This window comes from Lepisma saccharinum, chromosome 16 (genome assembly GCF_977018435.1).
Source record: "Lepisma saccharinum chromosome 16, izLepSacc3.1, whole genome shotgun sequence".
NCBI classification, from domain to species: Eukaryota; Metazoa; Arthropoda; class Insecta; order Zygentoma; family Lepismatidae; genus Lepisma; species Lepisma saccharinum.
Genome location: NC_139244.1, coordinates 5,956,222 through 5,970,419, shown reverse-complemented (window position 1 = coordinate 5,970,419; position 14,198 = coordinate 5,956,222). Strand labels below are relative to the sequence as shown.

General features: G+C 39.7%; 1 protein-coding gene across 1 annotated transcript in view; it reads left to right on the top strand.

The window, feature by feature from the left end:
* LOC146000219 (ATP-binding cassette subfamily G member 4-like) overlaps nt 1-14,198 on the top strand; it is a 140,023-nt gene that overhangs the window by 78,161 nt on the left and 47,664 nt on the right. The gene's annotated exons all lie outside the window — the stretch shown is intronic.

Below are 14,198 nucleotides of genomic sequence, written 5' to 3'. Positions count from 1 at the left end.
AGGTCCACCGACCCGTTCGACCCCCCCCCCCCCCTCCCGACGCCCATGATCATTGGAGAATCCCCTTTCAACGGGAGTTCCGACATTTCCGACACCGTCATTTGCGACACTAAGGCAAAAACTTTTTTTTCTCCGTCATAAGCGACACTGCTTGAATTTTCCCCTACGATTTCTAATTTGTTTACCAGGATTAGCGACATTTGCGTACGTGCAGCAGCAATTCGCGATTAAAATTAACCGATATGCCATCTGGTGGGATTTCCAGGAAGTAATCTAAGTAGGATACGTTGTGTTGAAGTCGTTTAAAGCATGGGGAATATGCGAGAGAGTAAGGTCTACTGTTAAGGGCTTTTTTTTTTTTGCTCTAAGTCATTTTATGGGTCAGAACAAATTAAAAGTTTTCATGTGCTTCCACCCCGTGGAATCAACAAAATGAAATTTGTTAATAAATCAGGGAAAACGTAATTGACAGAAGATTGGTGTGGGGGATATAACACTGTAATTCGGCAAGGAAATTATTAAGAATGCACGAGTCTGCTTACTTTATTTTTCGAGAGATAAATATATATTACCATGAAAGTAAAGTTTTAAAGTGTACTTTATAAATAAAGTTTCTTTTCTCGAAAAATCATGAAGCGTCTTACCCAATGCGTCAATGTATTACCGGTATTACGTATGTGTGAAATTTGGAACAGGTGCTAGTCGATTAAGAGAGAAGATGAAAATAGTTTGAGAATGAATTAATGTCAAATGTAACCAGAAAAAAAGGTGGACATGTTAATGTTACTGTTTCATTCAGTACTATGTCCTTTAACAGTGAGTATAGCCTGGTCATGAAATCGTGAATATTATTATTAAACCAGCCTTTCTCTTTCGAGAAAGAACTGCAACGATATGTTTGCAATTTTCTCCTGTCCCAGCTTTTCAAGTACAGGCCAATTTTAATTCCTTTATTTTCAAATAATTTCCGAGAACCCCAGTTACAACATGACGTGCAGATGATACAGCACTGCTTTGGACAACCAGTGCGTATACATAGTTTCGTCTGCATTTTCCGTGTTATTTTTGCCTATCATAATTAAATGCTTCGTTCTCAGTACAGCTTCACGTTTGTTACAGTACCTGCTATTCACATCGCATTCGCAATATTTAAAAATAATGCGTAATTTAAACGTTTTCTGCCATACCAGTCATGACAACACGCTGCTATTTTGTACTACTGCTGAATGTAAACAAAGATTTATCCTACTTAGAGCAGCCATATTGGAAGCGACACTAACGCTCAGGTGGTAATTTTAATCGCGAATAGCGTCTCTGAAGAAAGTATTTCCCGAGGCTCAGATCAGTGGTTGTAATTATCACTTCAACCAATGTTAATGTGTGATGGAAGATGCGCCAAACCACGACATATTGAGAAAATTTTTGGATTATTTCGTTGAACAGTGGATAAACAACTCTGTTTTCGACATTTCCATGTGGAACTGCTCCCAACAGCGGCACAGGACTAACAATGCAGTCGAGGGATGGAACCATGCAGTTAATGTATTGACGGAAAAGTCAAGTCCTAACGTATACCAATTAGTGAAGACTTTAAGATTGGAGTTGTGTACAACGACTACTTATGTGAGAGAAAGGCCTTGAATCTTAAAGGGAAACGTAGACGACGTCAGTACATTATATTAGAGAATACAAAGAGCGTTTGCCGACTATGAAATGCATAGAGATCTTAAGCGCTTTTTGAGGAGAATGGCGTACGTTCAGAAATTAGAATGAAAATAGTAAGGTGTTGGTTCAACTACAAGAGAAGCGACGATTTCTACATTGACAAGGGATTGCAGTCTGTTCTTATACTGACAAGGGATCTAAAAAATCCGTCGTTGACAAAGGATAAATACATCCAGCTTTTAAACACCCAGCTTCCATGATGCCAGTGTGAAGGAAAACTAATAAAGGTTTTAAAAAACACACCAGCTTCCATGATGCTGCCAGTCCTAAGCATGGATAAAGTGTGAACGGAAGCTATTTACACTTTGTGTCGCAGATGACGGTGTCGCAACTGTCATGGAATATATTTTCCATACAGTGTCGCATATGACGGCAGAAATGCTAGTGTCGCAAACGACGGTGTCGCAAAAGTCGTGGATTCCTTTCGACGCCTCGTATCGTCCCAGATATTAGACTTTGAAGGGAGTGGCACGAATTCACCTCGACGCCGCATTCCTGTGCTCGGTGCCGCATTTTCACTGTTGATCTTCTCTGCTCATTTATCACTTACATTTTCTTTAACCTTCCATTTAAATAGCCTTGATTTATGAAGCATGAGTAGTATTACGTGTCGATTGCAATGGCAAGAGCTGTTGAACGGGCAGTGAAACTGACCAGGGTCAATGGAAGAGTTTCCGAGGTCACTGAGCGAGTCTCTTCCTTGTCCTTGGCAAAGACTCGAAACCGGTTTTCAGCTTTTCACCTAGTTTGGTGTGGCAGGTGCACTCGTCCAGTTTACATCGGACTGAAATTCGCGGTAAAGGTTAAAATGTTGGGGAAATGCGTAAGAGCGGAAATTTTGATATTCTGGATTAGGAAACTGGTATTTCCCATCAAGTTAAGAAGCCCTCCCCTTTCAAATTCTTCAGCCTTGTGGTCGAGTTGGTTTAATTCCCGGAGTAGATAATTTCGGATGGGTTACTTCTCCCCCCACAAGCTTAAGCCAGGTTAAGATAATCTGAGAGTTTGGCAAAGGAAAGGTTTTTGGCTGTGGTTTCAGAGTGGTGGTTGTTTTTGCTCGCTGCTCGTAACAGATGCTGCGCATTCGTGTTCATTAATATTTAGGAATTTTTCCCAAAGCGATGAGATTTGTACACACAAATGTGATTAGCCGTGTTAAATGTTTGACATGTTTAGTTCAACATTTTATTTTTTATGAATGAATCCTGCCAATCTCATGTACGAATATACATACCGGACTTCATTGAAAAGCTTGTTCAGTACACCTGAATTACCATACTTTCTTTCGAGCCAATTTCTATCCCATACTATTTATTCTCTTTTAATTCGTTCAATTAATAACAGAAGTAGCTATTCTCCTATCTCCAAATCGCTCGTCCATGTTTTTTGCTGTTTGCTCTGCGCAGTGTCTTGTGGGAACAAAAGTATACCGACATGTACAACTTTTTTAAAATTGTGACTAAAATGCGTTTCATCGTTGCATTCTTGAAACATGGCAAGTCGAATGGGATGAGACAAGCGAGAACTATCAAGCCCGTCACTGGTGTTTGGCGTTCTTCCTCTCGTCCTTCACGCCGAGAAGTGGTGACACTAACGTGGCTCCGAATTGGACACAGCCGTCTAACTCTCGACCATTTGCTACAAGGACTAGACTAGACCCTCAGTTGTGGCGTTGTTCTAGGTGTTCGACACATTCTTCTTGAATGAGCCGATTTTAACCTCAGAGCTTTAACCTTCCAAAGGACTTGTCATCCATGCTGGGTGACGATGTCGGTGTTTTGTCAAATCACAGAGGCGTGGCGTGCATGTAACCGGTGTTACCGCTGGTTACAGCAAAATGTAAAGAAATTATAAAGTCTTTTTCTCAATAAAATAACAACATTGTTAAATAAGTTAACCGACAGCGTTGCAGTCGAGTGTATATTGCAGAGGACATTTTTTCTGCAGCCGACAAAAGCGAAGAGGCAGGCCGTTCCGCTACCCTCAAAAGGTAACAAGAGGAAAGGGCGCCAATGCAAGGGAACAGCGAGGAAAGACTCAGAGGCAAGTGTGCTAGGGGGTTATTCATATGTCTGTTTAGGGGCCCTGTTGCCGCTGCGGCCTACCGGATCAGCAAGTGTTGTCACATTGAATTTCCAGAAAAGAGCTAAATCCCGCCTAAAACAGGGATATTATTTCTCTGAAGCAACAAGAGCTAGACTGCAAAGCCAAAGCTGGATTTAACTACAACTGAGGCCGTTTACGTAATAGACGAATACTTGATGCGATTCGTGATTTGGACAAACCTTGCTCCAAAGAACTAAGTTGGCAACAGTAGTACGTGCATCTGGACTTCTTTTCCACCGCTGGAGGAGGGGAATTCTGTCGTCTGCTCACCGCAGAAACGTCAAACTGACCCGAATGTGTTGTTCTTCTTCCCCTTTCCATCTCTTTGCAAAGAAACAGAGATGGTTGACAAGGCTCGACTACTATTCACTGGATTCTCGCGGTAACTCTCTCATGAGTGGTAGTTCTTTCTAGGAGTGATTGTGGCTAAATAAATCATTGAGCAGATTAAAAAAAGAAATCCAGATCAAAGGCATGTTTTTCTGGGGGGGCGGTAGGGTGGAGATGATAACGTCCGATGGCCGGTAACACTTTTGAAAAAGTCATGACACGCCACTGGTCAAATGTTTTAGGTTTTTGAGAAGAGCAGGTCTCTTCCACTCTTTCTGAGGTAGTTTTAAGCTTACCTTACCTTTTTTTAATGTGTTGTGTGTGTGATGTGACATATCCCGGATTGTCTAAATGGGGCGCGGTACTATCAAATTACTACTTTGTATTCCTGTTCAATTGCCGCACAGACATTATATCATTAATGACCGTTTATGTAGAGGAATTGTAGAGACACACCTTTAGGATTACTGAAGGCTTATTGTGGTTTTTTTGAGACGCATTCTTAAGGGTACCCATGAACCATCTTCTGCATTGAGAAACTGCCACCAAAGGCCAATATCCTCTTCCCCTGTCGCAATGCACTCTTCTGATAGGACCACGTGTCCTTTGGAATCTGATTATTGCTTATCGCCGGTCGTTAGTAAGCATGAGAAATATCAAGCAGGCTGCTGGAATGTAAAGAAGAAGAAAGCGACTGTTCGTCCTCTGGCATTCACACTTGGAACAATGGTTGGTTTGCGTCATCCTGTAGCGTAGCGATGTACTTGGGTTACAACGAATTCTGAACCCTGGTACTCCACACAAATATATATATACACACAACACACAATGGAATAATTTAATGATATTTGTCTGAGGAAACTTTAAGATTTAATTAGGACCAGTGGTCGACAACTAATTTAACCCTAATTTTAGATTTGTCAACACCACGAGTGGGGAGATATTTGTAGGAAGTGAGAGAACGACGAAGAAAGGCGATAGCGGATACCTATAAGAGCGAAGAAACTGCACAAAGTAACCTTAGCTTATAATATGTGGACTGTGGAACCAGCATTGTGCAATATATGTTTGTTTTTGTTTCATATTTTCAAACATGTGTCAAAGGAATAACCAATGTGAACCAACATGTAGTGCGTACAGCCAACGGCTCGCACATAGAAGTTCAATATAATAATAGTAGAACTATTAATCTTTGATTATGACATAATTTATTTATTTAATTTCAAGGGCACATGTGTCAATTAATGTTCAATTTATTTTATTAATTTGCTTCGTTTAACTTCGGTTTTCTTCAACTTTGGACTAATCGTAAAAAGGTGATCGGTTTTCTTCAACTTTGGACTAATCGTAAAAAGGTGATCGGTTTTCTTCAACTTTGGACTAATCGTAAAAAGGTGATCGGTTTTCTTCAACTTTGGACTAATCGTAAAAAGGTGATCGGTTTTCTTCAACTTTGGACTAATCGTAAAAGGGTGATCGGTTTTCTTCAACTTTGGACTAATCGTAAAAAGGTGATCGGTTTTCTTCAACTTTGGACTAATCGTAAAAAGGTGATCAGGTGAAATTGATGAAAGGACAATCACACACACATGGACAGGATATAACATTAGCCTCAGAGGATTATATTGACACCAGAGCCTCGTTAGTCCACAAAATGCTGACCAGAGTGTACTACGTGGAAGAAAGGTTGACATTTTGGCGACTTTAGAAAAGGTCACCCCCTTACGCGCCTAATGTAAGAACTGAAAAGTATTTAAGGCTCCTTCATACATTTGACGAAAGTCGAAACTGAGGAAGAAGGAAAAGAGGGAGGGGTCATGTGGGTTGGTTTTTGTGTGGCTTACTCCTCTGACGTAACAGAGTGCGTCACGAGATTGGCAGTCTTCACAGCACAGCTTCACAGCAAAGAGAATGGGGATTCTCTTTGCTTCACAGTTTCTTGGGTCTCAGCTTCTACTGCCTCGTAGAGCTCCGACACAGTAAATAGTTCCTAACGAACCTACACAAGTCATGTGAAAGAAACAGTGAAATGATTTTTAAAAAGTATAAAAGATTACCTACACATCGAAACAGATCTTCATATGAGATCGTTGAAGGTAGGCATTCGCTGTTTACTGTTCACGGCTGACGGGAGAGCAGTTGGGGTGGGGGTGGGGTACCTGAGAGGAAATTAACACAATCGCTTGCAAGGGTGGAAGGAGAAAAATTTGTTTGTTGTGAAGCAGTTGACCATCTGGCGCGCAGGCGAGCGAAGAAAGCAAACATGAATTATTGTTCTTTTAACACGTAACGAATTTTTCATTGATAGTAAAACCGTAATTTGATGACAAAAGATTCTCAAACATTTATGAAATGGAGGATAGTAAACACAGCCCCGCTTTCATCTGTCTTGAATCTTGGATATATCATTATGTGGGAGAGGCAGGGACATGGGCGTCCGGAAGGGGGGGCAAGGGAGGCCGTGCCCCCCCCTGGAAAACGAAAGTCAACCAAAAATTACATATTTCACACATATAATTTAATTTCAGCCACAATAATGTGTGTTAATTATTGCACAAACATGATAAATTCAAATTTAAGCAATGTTTTTTGAGGGATGAACACTATTCTTGGGGAAAATATGCCATGTTGCCCCCCCTGGAAAAAATACCTTCCTTGCCCCTCCCTGGAAAAAATCCTGCGGACGTCCATGGGCAGGGAGGGGAAAAAGGCACTTTCTCTCTCTCTCTCTCTCTCTCTCTCTCTCTCTCTCTCTCTCTCTCTCTCTCTCTCTCTCTCTCTCTCTCTCTCTCTCTCTCTCTCTCTCTCTCTCGCTTTTTAATCTTCCATAAGAGCAAGGAAAACCGAAAACTGTTCCTATTTTGTACCTACAGTTCCTAAATAGAAATTACAATTTTTGTAACTATAATTGGCTTACGCAGAATTTTGTCGAGAGGTGTTTCAAGTTTAGATTTTAGTATTTATACCAGGTGTGCCGGTTAATAATTCTTAATTGATCCGAAAGAAAACAAGTGTATCTGGGGAGAAAGGTAACAAATGCTTTATTCAAAGTATGCGCCATCGCTAGCTATACATTGTGCCCATCTGTCAGTCAAATTGCGGATGCCCTACCAGAAAAATTGTTCACATTTTGAGGTGATCCAGTCAGCAAGCCATTGTTCGACATCTTCGTCATTGTTGAAGTGTTGCTGGGAAAGTGAGTGAGACATCGATCAAAACAAGTGGTAGTCCGAAGGGGCTACGTCTGGTGCGTATGGTGGGTGGGGCAAGAATTCCCAGCCAAGTACAGAAATGGTGTCTCTGACGCCTCTCGCTGTGTGTGGTGAGGTGTTGTCGTGCTGCAAAATCACTTTTCCGTGTCTTGTCACCCAATCTGGATCTTTCCCATGGCATGAAGACTCTGCCAGTTATTGTTGCGTTTGCGTATCGTCTTCGTCCAACAGTGCTTGTAATTCGGCGTCTTGGATTTTTTTCGGCTGGCCCGGGCGATCTCTGTCTTTCAAGTCGAAATCACCACTTTTGAATCATCGAAACCAACGCACACACGCGCCTTGCGTTAGGACATTGTCACCGTACGTTTCCACAAGGATACGATGGCTTTCACTCGCGTTTTTCTTTTGATTGAACACGAAAAGTAGGACGTACCGCACATGCCCCTTATTTGGTTTGAAGGTCGACATGTTTACCACACAAACCCAATATAACGATCACTAGCACTCAGTTGCACATCCACGGTGTTTTGACAGGTACTGTCCTGGCAACACACTGACGTAACAGTTGCTTCCAGTGCCATCCAGCAACAAAATTAAGAATTATTAACCGGCACACCTGGTAGTAATAATAACAATACATTGTTTTTATTATAACATTTATTAACAATTGTAATCTAATAATATGAACTGTTTATTTTTTCGCTGCATGTGACACTAATTAGTTTATAACAGAGTACGAATTCAACATTTCTTCAGTTTGCCCAGTCAGTGATCACAACAGGTTCATTAAATGAACAGTGTTCCATAAGATATACACATATCATTCTGGTCATGCACAATTAACTACATGTATGATAAAATTGTAGTTTTACAACGAACAACGCTCACACTGGAAGAGTAAAGTTGTGCGTTACTGATATTAAAGACTAAAATTGGTACGATGTAAGTGCCACAATAATCCAAACACCGTTTTCCACGTTAAACTGTGAAATGTGCCATGCTTTGTCATGTGGTAAACGTGAAAAGTGGCTGGTAGCCCTCTAAGTAGTTCAAAGAGCGTGTAAAGGGGTCACTTGTGTGAACGTTCTTACGGGCTGATGTGCGGAACGATGCCATTTCGCAACACTTTCGCTTTTTGACACTTACAACGTTTACCACTTTTAATCCTCAATTAGTAGTTTTTCTGTATTATTTTCTGCAGAAAGTTTATTTCGTGGTGAAGAGTAATGAATGGGATGATGCAAACAGATATTGCCATCTACACCGCAGGGAACGGAGTAGACTGGTTTTTCTCAAGGTACATTTATTTTTCTTGCATTTCGTATGTAGGTCTATACCGGGTGGGCCAGACTCAATTAGGCAGTTTTTGATTAGATGTTATTTTTATTTTTTCTTTATTTTATTTTTATTGGCAAATGTTAACAATTCCAATGGCTACAAAATGGTTACGAAAATGGAATCACACGCACATAAGTCATTGATTTTCAAGATAGTGGTCGACCTGGGCACCATGTAAGTCTACACAGGCTTGTAGACGCAAAGCAACATTTTCACACGCCTTACACATGTTAACCGGAACATTCTTGTACTCCTGAACAATCACCTCACGCATATGTTGCTCACTGTCAATGGGATTAGCGTACACCTTGTGTTTGAGGTAACCCCAAAGGAAAAAGTCTGGTGGGTTGATGTCGGGTGATCGGGCTGGCCACTCCACAGGCCCTCGACAGCCAATCCAGCGATCAACCTCGTTCACAACATACCGTATGATGCAGCCATCTATCGACAACAAAATGTACTTTCCAATTTTTCCGTGTGCTGTTGGATTGATTGGTTACTAATGTTCGAAAACTGCTTAATTGAGTCTGGCCCACCCTGTATACTATTCCAATTTTTGCTTATTTGAAGTACAAATAACAAGAAAAGAAAAAATTCTGACAAACAATTTAATACATTATTTTTATATTTACCTTAAACACGCACAACTTAAGTGGCAGTGCACTCCAAATAGCAACGCAACAAGGGAACGCCTCTCTAATATGATATTGTACAAATGTGATATCCCTTAGGAGTTGAAATATTCAATAGCCGAAATAAAAAGTACCACGTTCTCATCCTCTAATATCTTCATCTGAAAAATCGCTGACTATACTGGAAAAAATATCTTGAAAATCACTACTTATAGTTTTGTAACCCCTTTCACAATTTCAAGTAGGGAAAGATAAGGATAAGGAAGAAACCTGTAAAACGTGAAATTTCATGTAAGGTACCCTCAAAAATGTCAAATTACCGAATTATATGATGTAAAACTCAAATATAATGATTCTAATAGCACCGTGGACATTTTAAGTTTATTTTAGCCTCTAAATACAAATAATACAAATAATTACATGAAAAGAAAGCGGCTCTGTGACAATGAATAACAAAAGAAAAAGGTAAAGTGCTCCCCTGTGCTTAGCACCACGCCATGAAGGCGTATAGGGGTTGTATAAGTAACGCCCCACACTTTCTTGATCCGGTAGTGAGTGGGGGTGATGTGATCAGCATCACGTCCCTGACCGCCTTTACCCCCCAGGGTTTCCCCCATGTACTCATATCATTCGACGCTGGGTGGACGCCGGGACCGCTTCCAACGTTAGAAAATTTCCCGGATTTTAACCGGCCGGGGATCGAACCCGGGACAATGAATAACAAGGCGCTCTATTCCCTTCTGCGATTTCTCAAAGATAGAGATCTGGTGCAAATTCAGATTCATTATTGTTCAGATTATTAGAATAAATAATCATCCAAAAAATTACCTTGCCATGTTCTCTCGTCTCCATTGTTGCAGCATCAACCCTTTATTCCTTCTTTTTGATTTGCTATTCGTTCTCTTGGATACATTCCTGATTTTTTCCTCGGCTTCATGTTGCAAACTCCACTAAAGGGTGAAACACACACGACACTTTAGTAGCAGTTATAATCTGGCCACGGGAGACAAAACCATCTGGAAGGACTATTCCAAACGGGAGAAGGGAAGCAGGTAGAATCACGCTGTAAACAATGCTGTGATATTTCATCTGTGTGCGTTCGCTTGTGTAGTTTTATTTTCGCTCGCCGTGTTGTGTTTGTGATTTGTGATAGTTCTTACATCTCGTAATAAATAAATAAATCCTTTATGTCTTTCAAAGCCGTATGATGTCAATCCTAATCATTGCCTTCCAATACGCGTTCAGAGGAAATTATCCATCTAATATGCAAAAATTTGCTAAAGAAGTATATTTACATTATTTAATTTTAGTACTTCATAATCCTTTCGGGGGGGTCCGGACCCCCAGCAAACTTGTTCTACCTATTATAGCGTATAATATTTGCCAAGGAGACCGGTTTAATTGAATTACTCAAAATAACGTTACTGGTTTACGTACGTACAATGTAAACGTCTAATGGAAACCGGTAAATACTTCCCCATTTGATGATGTTGTAAACGGATAGGTATTATTTATATTTCATTCTGAACCCTTCCACAATACGTGAACGTCTCTGTAGTTATTTTGCCGGCGATTTTGTAGCGCTTGAAACTTCATTGTTTTTTCTGCAGCAGACTATTTTCTCGGAGCCCACTTCTTGCGCCAAACACACTTGCTGCCGTCACCCATATTTTGCAATTGAATACGTCGGTCTAGTTGACGCATGCAAACTTCCCTGTCGCTTGTGATCGTGTTTCGTCTTCACGAGCTATTTTGTTGTATCCCTCCGCGTTCTATTGTGGGTGGAGTTTAGTACGCTTCTAACTATCTGCACGAGGTGTCGCTACAGTGCAGGGACACTTTTACGTATTGTAAGGGTTTCGTTTTCCTCAAACAGTCTCGAAATAGGAAAACTGACTTTTACAGTGATGATATTAATGTCGAGTACAATCAACATTGCATGGCCCCAACAAAACAGTTTTCCATAAGCTTGTGTGGTTAACGAGATAATTGCATGTGAAAATTACTGATTTTCCCCATTTTTATGCCAAATTTACTTATTAAGCAGGGTATTTTTTAAATTTATGCTTTGTAGGAATTACGCAGCCATATTTTCTAAAGGATAGAAAACAAACCCCGAGGTCCTATCTTTGCTCGTAACTGAAAAATCGGTTGAAAACGGAACGTCTGCACTGCGCGTTTTCGTCGCGGTATGAAGGAGCCTTAAGAGTCAAATAGTTGAGATCGCGGCATCGACTTTTAAACAAAGAATTTACGGTAGAGAATATCAAGCCAGACACTTTTCCTCATAAGGTTTTGTTCGATGGGATTTGACGCAGCAACCACCCAAACAGAGGCAGTGTCCCTCGAGGGAATTGCCCCTCATGTTTAGCGATATTTAAACAAAAAAATCAAGGTCTCGTCACGTTTAGGTCGTTTGAAAAGTTAAATATTTATCTTTGGAGAAAAAGAAAAGAGCGCCATGTTGGTTGGCTTTATGCTGTGTACAAACCATGCGCAAAATCAACACTACACTATATTTATCTTCTGAACGGTCTGCGTGTTTTCCGAATAGCAGCGAATTTCCATTCCTCCCTGTACAAATGCAGAATGAATTTTTTTTGCCGGCGGTTCGGTATCTGTGCGTCGGAAAGGGGGTGGGGAGGGGTTGAAGCAGTCCGTCGACCCCTCCTAGAAATTGACACCGTTCATTTCCAAGTTATACAAAAGCTGTTATTGTTAATAACAGAAATAAAGCTCAGAATATTCGATCACATTTAACTACTTAAACCAAAGAATAAATGGGCCGGCCATTCCAGAGTTACGTGTGTGACATTTTACACACAAAATTTAAGGATCTAGACATGAGATTGGATCAAAATAGTCAGTGAACTAATTTCATGGAACTATGAAGTACTCTATGGCGTCTTGTTAGCAAATGAAAAACACTTGAATGTTGACATAGGCTGAATGCACGAAAAAGCATTAATAGAAGTCCGTTACGTGTGTGGCGCTTCGAAAATGTAGCAAATTTTGAATTCATTTGTGTGTGATGCAGATGCTAGTAATTTTATTGGTGGAATGTACAAATTATATGCATTCACAAACATCTAAACCACAATGATATTAAAAGCAATAATACCATATTAATTCATGTTATTTACATGGAATGCCCCAAATGGTTCCAAAAAGAGTTTTTTGAATCGTATTTATCGGAAGTTAATGGGGGTTTTCATCTTTCAGTAACTATTGATGCTACTCGCTAATGGTAAACTGGTTACTATCTTTTAAACATTTATATTTCCAAATATTAACTGTACCTATTGACTTGCACTAATTATATTAAGAATTACAATATTATTTTTTTCATTATACATTAAGATTTTTGTTTTCAAATTATATATCAAAATATATATATATCTGCGTTTTTATTATTTTTCACAATTTATATGAGATCAGTTATTGCCATTTTACACCTTATTTCTAACATAATGAATGCTAATATAGTTATTCTGAAGCTGTGAATAAAGTAAAATTATGGTACAGTGGGATCCATGAGTATTACCGTGCAAATTGTCCATGACTATATTCATTAATTTTTCTCTTACATCATGTGTGTTTTTAAGCGATGGATTTTTATGTATGTTGGTGCATAAGTTGTCAACAGCTTGTTTTGAGTTTTCTTTTAATTCTTGAAGCTCTTATTGGGTGAAATAAAGTGCACGAACATGGTGATGGACAATTTGCACGATAATACTCATGGATCCCACTGTACATGAAGAACATAAGATCATTCGTTACGTTATGTCTGTGGATGCGATTATTCAATTAATGCAAATGTTTATTAAACCAATGGGAAGTTTTGAACTCGTTAAAACCCCTCCTTATGTACGAGCAGCATGCTTGGTTGTCAACTGTCAAATATTTTTCGTGCATTTTTTCCTGTGCTTGGAAGCGAGACTTCCTTTTGCTGTAGATAATTTTTAGACTGTGCTTGAGGCAGCAGCACGTGTGATACTGTTTTGTTTATTTGTTTAATCACTCACCCACTGCGGTTGAGCTTGAACTGTTCATTGACCCCGTACACCGCGCAAACGATGGTGTTGCCATATGAAGAGAAATTATTCCCACTTCGCAGGGCAATGAGGCTGTGTGTTCACTGCCAAACCTTTCCGGTGGCGGCGCCACCATAGAATTTCGTTCGTCGTTTGGTTGCCCTAAGCTTAACATTGGAACTCGATGGAATGACTATTCAAACATTATTTTTCAAAAGTGAAGAAGTTTCGCTTGTACGATCATAAAAACGTGTTTCGTAAACCTTTTAGGCAATGTTGATTGATTGATTGAGTTGGTGTTTTAAAGTCCACTTATGCACAGTAAGGCTAATCGGGACTGGACCTACAGTTTAAAGTGGGATCCGAACCACCATGTGCCTCCACCGGGAATCGAACCCGGGACCACTTGATAACAAGACGACGACGCTACCACTGCGCCTTCGGGGAGGCTTTTTATGTAATGTAGCAAGTCTTAAGTTTCCGAAAATGACATGAACATAGTGAACTTTCTTTAATTCGAATTACTAGGTAATTCGAAAAGAAGTTTAAACCATGATGTGATGTTTTTCTTAATTCCAATATTTTCGAACATTTTTCGTGTTCTTTTCAAATTAAAGTGAGTCAACTGTATTTTAAATTTGTGGTTAAGAAAATTAAATCTTCTGTTTTTTTTAAAAAAAATATTTAAATAATTTATCAGGTATAAAATGAAAGTTTGACATTTAGTATATTTTTGGAGAAATTACAATTTTCTATCAATAATAATCGTTATTCCCTGGTTTTTATCCATTTAACAAGTCCTATGATTCAGTAGCAATAAT